This window comes from Carlito syrichta, unplaced genomic scaffold (genome assembly GCF_000164805.1).
Source record: "Carlito syrichta isolate Samal-C Ts95f unplaced genomic scaffold, Tarsius_syrichta-2.0.1 Scaffold308157, whole genome shotgun sequence".
NCBI classification, from domain to species: domain Eukaryota; kingdom Metazoa; phylum Chordata; class Mammalia; order Primates; family Tarsiidae; genus Carlito; species Carlito syrichta.
Window position 1 is genome coordinate 139135 of NW_007252253.1, and position 13424 is coordinate 152558.

The following is a 13424-nucleotide window of genomic DNA, read 5'->3' on the forward strand; positions in this document are numbered from 1 at the left end:
GATCCTTCTGCCTCAGCCTTCCGAGTAGCCGGAATTACAGGCATGCGCTACCATGCCCGGCTGATTTTTTGATTTATTGTAGAGATGAGGTCTCACTGCTCAGGCAGGTCTCGAACTCGCGGGCTCAGGCAATCCACTCACCTCAGCCTCCCAAAGGCACGGGATTACAGGCTGAGCCACAGAGCCCAGCTATATCTTATTTTTAAATAAAGATTCAAATCCCCCCATGCAGATTTCCAGAGCTGTTTTGGGGCATGCTTTCTTCGTATCAATAACTCTTCCACAAATCTTCAATCCACTTAGATTTTGGAACACCAGTCTCTGTCTTCCCAACTCACCAAGTCCATAAACCTCCCTTGAGACACTACAGATTAAAATGTACTTCCAGGCAGAAAACGGAACAATTACAGGGTTCCCTTGATTTGTTTTCCTTTTCTCAGAGTTCATAACATCATGCTTCTTCTATAATAATGATTGAAAACTATTGTTTCATATATTTTGTTCAATGTTATAATTGTTTAAAGTAAAAGATTGCATCTAGTTCCTGTTACTTCATTATAACTAGAGCAAAAGTCTATATTGTTTTTTCAAATCTCACCATATAATTATAATGATAGCCATAGCTAAGAATCAGTCTATAAATTAGGGTGTACTTTTTTCAAAATAAGAAAAAACTGTCTATTATTTTAAAATACAAACAGACACACAATTGATTTACTGGCTATCCTGTCAACTTCTGTCAGATTTCATTTTACCTCATGAGATAGGTTTCATTCATTTTCATTCATGAGAGAGGTTTAAGAATTTTTTCAATTTTTAAAGCTGATCAACATTTCATTTTTCTTAATTGTTTATTTTCTTGCTTCTAAAAGTATAGGCTTATCTCAGCAACACTCGCATTAACTGCCATTTAATTGTGGCATATTAAAAATATGGAATCTCTGATCCTATCATTACTACCATTCAGAATCTAAATAGTCACAAGAATATTTGCATGTACCTTAGAGGATACACAAACACCTTATATTCTAAGAAATCTTGCATAATATACACACTTAAAAAATCTAATAGAAACCAAATGAAGTAAATATGTGAGAATTCAGATGGCTAATAAAACTTTTTAAAGACCTTATAAAGAGTATGTTATTTTGTGTCATCAGTTGTACAGATATATACACAAGCACACATATGTATTTCTGGTCTTATATATATACTTCTACATTATCTTATAAAAGATTCTCCCTAAAGTGGTAAAATGATAGTCAAAGTAAAAAAAATATTGTGGAAAGAGAGCTCTTGCTCTTGCATTTTATTTTTGAGCCAGCTTCAGTGTATAGGTCAAGAGCAACATGCTGTCTTTTTCTAATATTAGTTTATTTTGTCGTTTAGTTCCATTTAGTGTCAGATTGTGTTAGAATTATTAGAGTACACATAAACCAGCTCAAGGAAAAAATAGTTATTGTTGAGAAATAATTGACAGAATAATAAACCTTTTACTACTCTACGCAGTAGGAAGTCAAGACACATCAATAGTACTGCCATTTCTGCAGTCCTTCTGAAATTTTTATAAGATGATGTATATAAATAGGTGACTTATCACATTTGCTGAGGGAAATGTAAAATACTTTTGAAAGAAAAATGTAAATGTATTATTTATTTTCAGGTAAATTTAGCCATTTTTTCCTACTTCCTTCACATCAATAAATTGAATAGATGAACATGTTTTAAATATATTCTGGGAGCAAGGCAATGTGTTGGGGCCACATATAGTTACATAAAATACCATTGCATTATAAAAGAGCTTAAATTTGGCAGAAGAACATGAGGTATAAATATGAGAAGTTCAATGTAAGGCAAAGTAAGGTAAAAATTATTGAATGGATATCCAAAAATATAGGTGTTACGCAGTTTTGAAATCCAGAGGAAATTGATGAAGAAAAGATAGTATGTGGCTAGGGCAATTAATACCAGGTTGGAGTTTCTACTGAAGAGTAACATTAGGAAAGACCTGATGGCAAGGAACTGTAGGAGAAGCTTATCTGGATAATTGAATAGAAAATTGGAAAGCGTGACACCAATGAAGTGACAGGAAAAAAAATGGAAGGCAGAAAATATGATACCTCAATTGGAACCAAAGAGAGGAAGGGAGAGTGTGTGTGCAATGTGTTTGGGAATTTCGTCTCCAAGTGTATGACAAAAGTAGCGGTATGTTTATAAACTATAACATTACTCGGAATGAGTTGGGAAACTGTGACATTATCTTTGATAACTTAGCAATAATCTTGGTAAAAGAATAATCCGAATGGAAAATAGCCATTATTTATAATAGAAATAATAGGGTAGATGCTATACCAATTTGAAAATAATTGGATAGAAAGAAACTTTTAAAGTATCAAAGACCATCCAAAGAAATCTAGTTGATTTTTCTTTTTTTCCATTTTTATTTTAGATCAGTGGCTACATAGGCAGGTTTATTACATGGACATATTGAGTCACAATAAGGATTGGGTGTATGGTGGTCCGTTCCACAGATAGTGAACATTGTTCCTACCAGTAGTGAATGAGCATTGCCTTTTCTTGCAACTGCACCAACATTTGTTGTTCTTTGATTTTCTAATAATAGTTACTCTGGTGTGAGGCAATATCTCACTGTGGTTTCAATTTGCATTTCCCTAGTGATTAGTGATGCTGAACATTTTAAAATATGTTTATTGGCAGCCAGGCTTGGTGGCTCAGCCTGTAATCCCGCGCCTTTGGGAGGCTGAGGTGAGTGGATTGCCAGAGCCCGCGGGTTCGAGACCCACCTGGGCAGTAAGACCTCATCTCTACAATAAGTCAAAAAAAAAAAAAAATTAGCCGGGTGTGGTAGCGCAGGCCTGTAATTCTGGTTACTTGGAAGACTGAGGCGGAAGGATCGCCGGAGCCCAGCAGGTCGAGGCTGCAGTGGCCGGGAGCGGCCACTGCACTCCAGTCTGGGTGACAGAGTGAGACTCCAACTCAAAAAAAAAAAAAAAAAAAAAAAATATATATATATATATATGTTTATTGGCTGTATGTTTTCTTTTGAGGAATGTTTGTCCACTTTTTGATGGGATTTTTTGCTTTTTTCATGTTGAGTTCCTTATAGGTTCTGAATATTAACCTTCTGTCTGAGGCATAATTTGCAAACATTTTCTCTCATTCAGTATGTTTTTCGTATCATTACTATAAACCAACAATGCTCAGGCTGAGAGCCAAATCAAGAGCTCAATCCCATTCACACTAACCATCAAAAAAAAAAATAAAGTAAAATATAAAATACCCAAGAATATACCTAACGAAGAAAGTGAAAGATCTCTACAAGGAGAACTACAAAACTCTGGTGAAATAAATTGCAGACAACATAAACAAATGGAAGAACATTTCATGTTCATGGATTGAAAGAATCAATATTGTTAAAATGACCAAACTGCCCAAAACAATTTACCGATTTAAGGCAATTCCGATCAAAATACAAACATCAGAGGTGTGCGAGGCCAATGGATTGCTGGGTCTGCGCTAATGGCTGGTATTTCTGAGAACTCTCCTGATGCCCATCAGTGGATCGCTCAAGACTGGGATCTTGAAAGCACTGCCAACATCTGACATTCAGGAAGCCACTAACCAACTCCTAGATGTGAATCTTCATAAGAAGAGTTTACAGACCCCTTTGGAATCCTTTTTGATTTTCATTGCTCTGCCTCAAATTAAGTACTTTGTCTGAGATCAGCTGATAATTTATTTGTGGTTGATTGAGAGTTTCAAGATAACCAGTTCAGTAAAACAAAGGCAGAAATTCTAAAGGATTTTAGAGACTTGACTAGAAAACTCACATGGTCAAACCCTTTAAAAATATAGAAAATTAATGCCAGTTTTAAGAAAAAGAAAACAAAATGCAAAAAAGATAAATCAGAATTCAAGTGAAGGCAGATTGATAATAGGCAAGAAGACAAAACATATGAGAGAGATATTTTTAAAGAATTCACTAACATTGTTTTAGATTCACATATCTTAGATTATTATGAAAATCTAGACATCAAAGAGGAAGTATCCCACATTAGTGATGATGATTTGGCATCTTGCAAAGATGAGACTCAAAAGGAGAAACCGAGCATCATATTCTAAGGTTTAAAGTCATCTGCAACAAGGCCAGAAGGAAACATTGCTTTACCCCAAATGAGTCTGCATAAAATTTTAAGGGTGCTGTTCAACATTATTTTAAGCAGAAGGTTGACAGTACCAACTTTGATGTAGAGTTTCTTTTGAATATCCTTGATGATGAAATCAGTGTGGGCATTATATTGGCTGAGGAGAGTCTCCACCAAAAAAAAATCCCACATTTTGAACCTAGGACTTTTTTTGTTTTGTTTTGTTTTTTGAGTCGGCCACTGCAACCTCGACCTGCTGGGCTCCAGAGATCCTTCCGCCTCAGCCTTCCAAGTAGCTGGAACTACAGGTGCATGCTACCACACTTGGCTAATTTTTTTGATTTATTGTAGAGATGAGATCTCGCCAAGTAGCCCAGGTGGGTATCGAACCCGCAGGCTCAGGCAATCCAGGACCTAGGACTTTTCAATCAATTCTTACCTACTGGATGCTCAGACTCTGTGGTCCTCTCCCTTAGGATATAATTAATAGTCGAACCACGGTGTGGAACAGGGATAATACCAATAGAGGGGGCTACTGAATTGTCTGATTGTTATCATATTACTGGTAATAATTCACTGCCTGTGAATAGAGCAGCAAATAACATTGCATCTTTATTAGCCAAGAGCCAAGTTAAAGAAGGTCTGGTGAATCACTTTTCCTTTGTCCCTACAGCAAATCATTCTGGGGTTTGCCCATAGATGCTGTTCAATGGCATATCTGAAATCTACTGTTGAGAAATGGCTGTGTGGATATTATTGTAACAGATTTGCCATTTGAAAAAAGGATGGGCTCCAAGAAGAGAAGCTGGAAGCTTTATCCAGTTTGTCTACAGAAGACAAGTTATGTTTGCACACACACAGCAGAATGAGCTATACTCTTACTCAAGATACAAAATGCTTTGCCAAGGCATTATCTCAAATGTGACATGTATGACAAAAGGTGAACACAGTCTGGGTGAACACAGTCTGGGTGAACACCGCGGCTCTCCATGCTGCAGTTTATGTTCTGATACATATACCTCAAGCTTTCATTCATTCTTCTGAACAAGTTGGAGAAAGACAAACACCTTGGTAATGCAAATGACAATATATAATAGTATCTGTATTTCCCAACACTAGAAATGTCCACATGAAGAACTTCCTTCAAGAGAAAAGTAGTATTAACAAAAGTGCAGTCTGCACTCTGTGAGTCATTCTAAAACTCTTCACCCTGGTTATCAAAAGGTGTGACTGTAATGTGACATAATTGAAAAAGTCTTATGGGAAAGCAGAGCTTCTCCTTGGAGCCGTTTGAAGGAGTAGCTGGGCAATTAGTATTTTGCTGAAAATGCTTTCAAGAAGCCTAGGTAAAAGTCCACTAAAATGCTCTGGGATTTGGGTTTCAAATATTTTATTCTTAGGCTTCAAATTGTGTTTTCCATTGTGGCAAGGCCAAAGCTACCCCTGCCTAAAGGAAAGGCAGAGAACATAATTATGTCTTAGGACACATTCCCTTTCCTATCTATGCACCTTTGCTATTCAGTTGCTCAAATTCTTTACCTCAACCTCAAGAAATGAAAGTGTTATTACATTATGTGAACCATGTTTGCTCTATGACAAGATGAAATCTCACAAGACCTACAAGAAATCTCACCATTTGTCTTAAAAGTTACAATATATGTCTGATATTCAGATTACTATATATAACTAAAATAGAGAATTCAGATTTATTAAAGGGATCACAAAGAAACTTTACTGTACCAGCAATATAGAACATTTCTATTTGTGGATACTAAGATACATTGGCAGATGAGATATGGAACCAACAAGCCAAAATAAAAAAGAAATTTTAGGGGAAAAAACTCCAACTTTGTACTTCATTCACAGAACTAGAAAAAATAATCTGAAAGTTTACATAGAACCAAAAAAAGAGCCCAAATAGCTAAAACAATTCTAAGCAAAAAGAACAATTACAGAGGAATCACACTGCCAGACTTCAAATTACATATAAGGGTATGGTAACTAAAACAGCATGGTACTGATACAAGCATAGACAGTTAGATCAGTGTAATAGAATAGAGAACCCAGAAATAAAACTGCATTCCTACAATCAACTGAACTTTGACAAAGCTGACAAAGGTAAACAATGGGGAAAGGACACCCTATTCAATAAACAATGCTGGGACAATTGACTAGTCATATGCAGAAGAATGAAACTGACAGCTATCTCTCACCATATACTGAAATTAGCTAAAGGTGGATTAGAGACTTAAGTGTATGGCCTGAAACTAGTTGTTTTTTCCTAAGGGACAGTTCCATTTGTAGATAGAGTAAAAGAGAAAGAATTGATTGTTTTGGTGAATGTTTCTGTTTAGTCAGGTAGAATCCATACTAAAAGAAAGACAGTTTAGATCAAGATACTGAGAGAATGGCACTGGGAACAATTAATGGCCTTAGTGATATAAAATTATCCAGATTCTCAGAAAGGTCAATGTAGAGGAAATATAGTTTGTTTATGGTATAAGTAGACAAAGGGTACTCTGTCCATAGCAAACTAACTATAGATTCCACAGTGTTCATGGCTGTTGCCCCTTTTCTAAATAGCAAATGTTTTCTGCATTGCATTTCTTTAATATGAATTTGCTTCTTTACATTTTTATTTTGCTAAAAGGTCAATTCTAAATAAATAACAAAACAACATATTTCAAAGTTGCCGTGATAAACTCTTCTTAATTAACATACAGATTTCTTTTAATTCTTCATTGTGCTCTATTAGTTCTACTTTATTATCTTTTACAGTGAGAGTTAAACAACCAGAATTACAAAACATTCTCAATCTATAGTATTTCCACATAATGCTCTTGAAATCATAGACCATGAAAAAAAATTATTTAAATTTGATGTTTTATCTGGAATCTGTAGGCTAGAGCTGGAAAAAAAATGAAGGAATGTATATATGGAAAATATTTTCATTAGTGCATTTGGTAATTTTTGAGCATTTATTATATATCTAGACACTGTACTGAGCACTTAAATCAAAGAAAGTTATACTTGTCAATAAACAGTTTAGGATCTTGCTGTTGAGAAAGAACAATGGAATACGCCCAAATAATTAATGAAGGAACAATTAAGGAATGAAGGAAAGTACTCAATAATAATAAAATTCATTGGGATTCTCCAAGAGGGAAGTGGTTCTAGACTAATTAGAAGTGAATCTTCCAAAAATATACCTGTGAGGGCTCTTGTTGTGTTGCCAACATTCTTTCTAGTAGTCTTATGTCTACAAATCCTTTTGCAGCAATGAAAATTAGACAAGTATAGCTTTTATTATAAAAAAAAAAGAATGAAAGAATGTTGCATATATCCATGCAGAATGAAGACATTTTCTAAGAAGTAAAAGGAGGCTGGCAAAGGCATTTCAAAGACTATATTTAATTTTATTGCATGTGTTTCAATATCAATATTTTTAAATCTAAATTATTGACCTATTTTGAAGATCAACATTTAAAAGTGCAAAGTAATGTCTAGAGATATTGTTAAAGGTATTCCATTTTGTAGCTAAAATTGTAAAGCCTTTAAAATTCAGTGCAAATTGGCAAACTTTAAACAGAGTATTAAGTACATATTAAGTAAAATAGCTATGACATAATTTTGGCACACCAGTTCATAAAACTGCATCTCTTGATAATTGATGAATGTAATTTTGTTCTCCATATATTTATGATTTATAGCAGCCTACATTAAAAAGTATCAGATGCAACTGATTAATGTAATTAGACCATGAAAATGAATGAAATATTCTGACATATTAGGCAGTAACTCATTTAAACGATGTGCCTAATTTGTTAGCTTCTAGAGTCAGATCAATTTTAGATAAGTAATTTATATTACTGAATTATACCCCAATTTATGAGGATAAAAAAATTAAGCACTATACGGTTGTTGAGGGACTGCCAAAGAATCATGAATTTTAGTGCTGAGAAGGTTAAGTGTATAAATGTATAATGACCTAAACCAACAAGCCAAGATTTTTTTTAATGCAATAAAAATAAATGACATAGTTCAAAGCCGTAACAATTGCTAACTTATGACTATTAAACCTTACCAGCTGGGCTAGATATTATCAAGTATAGTCTTCTAATTAAGAAATTTTCTTGTAAGCCAGTAATATAGTTGAAATTTGCAACTAATAATGTATTCTAATAGAATTTAACCAAGAATGTCATTTTTATTGGCAATGAATGGAGTATTTGTTTTTAACGAAAATGGAGACAACTATTAATAATTACTTAGATACTGAGGCCTGATGATGTGTGCAAATATTTTTATACAAAAATAAGAATATTTCAGGAAAAATGCTGTATCATTTAGTCAAGACACTGTCTCAAGTTGTACACATTACAGAACATGTTTCTCTCATTCTTCATCAAGAGAGAAGCTGGAATGTAATTTGGTATGCAATACCTTCCTCAGTTGTAATAAAAGCATTGTGCAGCCTTCAAAACAAAGTAGCAATTGCAAACGGCTCCAACTAGAACTCACTAGAGAGTGTAGCTGCAAACCAAATAATAGTCTGTCTTGAGTCTATTAGCAAGAACTGTGTATTATGCATCTTACCTCTCAAAAATGTGTATCTAGAGATGAAGAGTCCACTGTCATCTTTTGGTTGGAACACCAAAGCATATTTTAAATTGTGTAAGTGTGCTACTGTTTAGGCCATTTAAGTTTACATGTAACTGTATATATTTCTGTTTATATTTGAAATAATTCTTTTTTTTCCTTTTAATTTTTTTTAATTTTAAAGATGTAGGGTACAGTTCAGGGTTAGGTATACAAATGTTCATTATGCAGGTACCCTTGTTGATGAGGTGTTCCCCTCCCACCCCGCCCCAGGCAGATTACCACTACTGCCAATCTTTTTCTTATAGTATTATGGTAATTGTTCAAGGTCCACTTATGAGTGAGAACACGTGGTACTCAGTTTCTGTGAAAGATCACTCAGTATTATAGACTCTAAATCCATCCAGTTTGCTGTGAAGTTCATGATTATGTTCTTTAGGACTGTGTAATATTCTATCATGTATATGGACCACATTTTTTTTTAATCCAGTCCTCTTTTGATGGACAGCACGGTTGGTTCCATGTTCTTGTTACTGTGAATAATGCTGCGATAAACATACGTGTGCAGGTATCTTTTTTATAGAGTGATTTGAGTTCTTTTGGGTATATTCCCAGTAGGGGGATTGTGGGGTCATACAGAAGGTCAATTTTTAGATCTTTTAGGAACGGTCATACTGTTTTCTACAGAGGTTGTACTAGTTTACACTCCCACCAACAGTATAGAAGCATTCCCTTTTCTCTGTATCCTCTCCAGCATCTGTTGTTTTTTGAGTTATTGATGATAGTCATCCTGACTGGAGTTAGGTGGTATCTCAGTGTAGTTTTAATTTGCATTAAATAATCTCTTAAAGAACAGAAACTTAAAGTATCGTATGCTGTTTCTTGCTTTTTAATAGTAGTTTGGGTTTTGAAACACTTTTGTAAATTTTTTTTCACAATTTCAGATGATTTTATATCTTAAAAGATATTGCTGCTCATAAATATGTTCATAGAGATCATCTATGTTCACTGTTGTGTATATGTAATAGACATTAAAACTGAGTGACATTACAATAATACCTATTAATATGTTTTATATAAAAAACTTGCTTTCTCCATATGATCAGAGAGTGCATATATTCCGTGGTTATAAATGAATTAAACACTTTTTACATCTTTTATACTATTTTGATAACTTTGTGTGTCCAGATCCATATGTAGAATTTTCCCACATTATCAGGAATCAATTTAATTAGATACTGATAAAAATATATGCACACATCATCAGGACTCAGTGTCTAAGAAATTGATTGAAATCAATTTGAAGATTGATTTCAAATCTTTAGTCCCATTCTTTTTTGAAAGCAAAATTTTAATCTGTTATAATATGCATTGCTTTTTCAAACAACAACTTCTTCCACTTGGGCAGGAAACAGTCCACTTACTGAAGGGCAGTATACTATTGAATGACTCAGGATCAAGTCTGGAATACTTGCTTTCTAAAAAAGTTGTGCTTTTGAGCATTTTATTTTTCATATCCTTTAGTTGAAATGAGATATTTAAGATTTCAAGGACCCATAGTTAGTAGTCCACAGAATATGCTTTGGGGTAGATATGTGAAAAGGTTGAGCTCTTTTAAAAGAAAGGTGTTTTTATTGTTTTGTTTTGTCTTTAGATGGGGAAAGAACAGGACAGAGACAGAGTGAGGTTGAAGTTCAAAAAAATCAACAAACAATAGTTGTGTGTATATTTTTTAAATGTGTCATAAATACTATATTTTAGCTGTCAGACTTGTTAAAATGGAAAACATTTCCAGAATTTGATAATCAGCTCTAAGTGCCAAGATATGTCCTGACTCTAGTTGGTCTTTAGATACATTTTTATTTATCAAATCTATATGTTAATGTAGTTTATTTATATCGTGCATATTTGTAACATGGACATATTGTGTAGTGATGGGGATTGAGTTTGAGATGGCCCATTCTCAAGACAGTGAACATTGTGCCCAATAAGTAATTTCTGAAACCTAATGTCTTCTCCTCACCTCCCCACCTGTTGATGTTCCCAGTGTCAATTATTTCCATCTTTGTGGCCATTAAGCTCCCACATGTGAAAACATGTGGTGTTTGGTTTTCCGTTTCTGAATCAGTTCTCTTAGGATGATAATCTTCAACTCCATCCATATTGCTGCAAAGCACATGATTTCATTTTAATGGCTGTGTAGTATTTCATGGAATATATGTAACAGAATTTCACTATCCAGCCAATTGTTGGTGGGCTTAGGTTGGCGCTATGATTTTGCTATTGCAAATAGTGCTGCAAAGCACATTAAGTATAGGCGTTTTTAATATATTGATTTATTTTATTTTTGTAGATACCTAGTAGTATGAGTTCTGGGTCAAATGACAATTCAATTTTTAGTTATTTGAGAAGTCTCCATACTGCTTTCCATAAAGGTTTAACTAGTTTATAACACCACCAACAGTGAATGAACATTCTCCTATCTCCACAGTCACACCAACATCTTTTGTTCTTTGACTTTCTAATAATAGCCATGCTGATTGGTGTGAGATGGTATCTCATCATGGTTTTACTTTGCATTTCTCTGATGATTAGTGATGTTGAGCATTTTTAATACTATGTTGGTTACTTGTGTGTCTTCTTTCAAGAAGTGTCTATTTATGTCCTTTACACACTTTTTGATAGGGTTATTTATTTATTTTGAATCGAGTTGTTTGAATTCCTTATGGATTTCATATATTAGTCCTTTGTCTGAGACATAATCTGTAAACATTTGCTCCCATTCAGTAGGTTTTCTGTTCAGTCTGTTGAATACTTCTTTTGCTGTGCTGAAGCTTTTTAGTTTAATTAAGTCCCATGTGTCTATTTTTGTTTTGTTGCAATTACTTTTGAGGTTTTTGTCATATATTCTTTGCTTAAGCCAATGTCCAGAAGAATGTTTTCTTCTAAAATTTTTGTATTTTCAGGTCTTACATTTAGGTTTTTAATCCATCTTTAATTCATGTTTGTATATGATGAGAGCTAGCAGTCCAGTTTCTGTATTTTGCATATGACTAGTCAATTTTTCCAGCACCATTTGTTGAATATGATGTCCTTTCCCTATTGTTTATTTTTGTCAAATTTGTTGAAGATTAATTGGTTGTAGAGATGTAGTTTTATTTTTAGGTTCTCTATTCTGTTCCATTGATCTATTTATTCTTGTACCAGAAATAAAAAGAATCCAAATAAGCAAGGAGGAAGTCAAATTAGCCTAGTACTTGGATAACATGAATGTGCACTTAGAAAATTACAAAGACTTTTCCAAGAAGCTTCCAGACATGATAAACGGCATCAGTAAAATCTCAGGATGCACAAGATTAATGTACAAAAATCTGTAGGATTCCTATATGTCAACAATGCAAAAGCAGAGAATGAAATCAAGAGCTCAATTCCAGTCTCACTAACCACACACACACAAAGAATACCAAGGAATACACCTAACTAAGGAGGTGGAAGATCTCTACAAGAACTACAAAACACTCATGATAGAAATTGTAGGTGACAGAAATGTAAGAATATCCCATGCTCATGGAATGGAAGAATCAATATTGCTAAAATGACAGTACTGGCCAAAGCAATATACTGATTCAATTCAATCCCTATCAAAATTCTAACTTCATTCTTCACAGAAGCAGAAAAAAAATCTTAAAGTTTATATGTAACCAAAAAAGAATCCGAATAGTCAAAGTAATTCTAAGCTAAAAGAACAATTGTGGAGGTATTACACTGCTTGACTTCAAATTATACTATGAGGCTATAGTCACATAAATAGCATGGTACTGATACAAGAATCTTTGCTATATTTTTTTTAGGGCCTCACAGACAAGAATCCACGAAATATAAGTGTATTGACACAAAGAAGGACCAAAGTTATTTGAAATAAATAAATTAAAGAATCAACACGGATGTGGGTTAATAATAGGAAAACTGCATGTCTCTGAACAATATCAAATAAGTTTATACCAGGCTGGGCTTGGTGGCTCAGCCTGTAATCCCCCGCTATGGGAGGCCGAGCTGAGTGAATTGCCTGAACCCATGGGTTCGAGATCTGCCTGGGCAACTTAGCGAGACCTCATCTCTACAATAAATCAAAAAAATTAGCTGGGCATGGTAGCGCGTGCTTGTAGTTCCAGCTACTTGGAAGGCTGAGATGGAAGGATCACCGGAGCCCAGTAGGTCGAAGCTGCAGTGGCCAGGAGCAGCCACTGCACTCCAGTCTAGGCGACTGAGTGAGACTCCAACTCAAAAATAAATAAATAAATAAACAAATAAGTTTATACCAATAGCAAAGTGAGTTTTAATTTTCCTTCATTTAAATTCATTTATTGGTAACTCATCTCTTAAGTTCTTGTTAAACATATAATATACTTACATTTATCCATCTATCCCCATTGAAATACCTACTAGTTTGTTTCAAATATTGTCTTAAGCCATTGCAATACTTTGGTTTAAAACTACTAAATTTGATGTCTCAAATTGCAAAAGTTTGCTTCACAGTAAAATCCAAAAGGAAATAAATTTATGGAAAACTATGACTATCATATAGCATCTGTAATAGCAGAATTATACTGAAACCAAATTTTTTTTTTTTTTTTTGAGTTGAAGTCTCACTCTGTCACC

At 34.2% G+C, this 13424-nt stretch overlaps 1 pseudogene; it reads left to right on the top strand.

Moving 5' to 3' along the window:
* Positions 1-5250, top strand: part of LOC103267519 — a 75684-nt pseudogene extending 70434 nt beyond the window's left edge.
* Positions 5251-13424: the final 8174 nt, after the last annotated feature.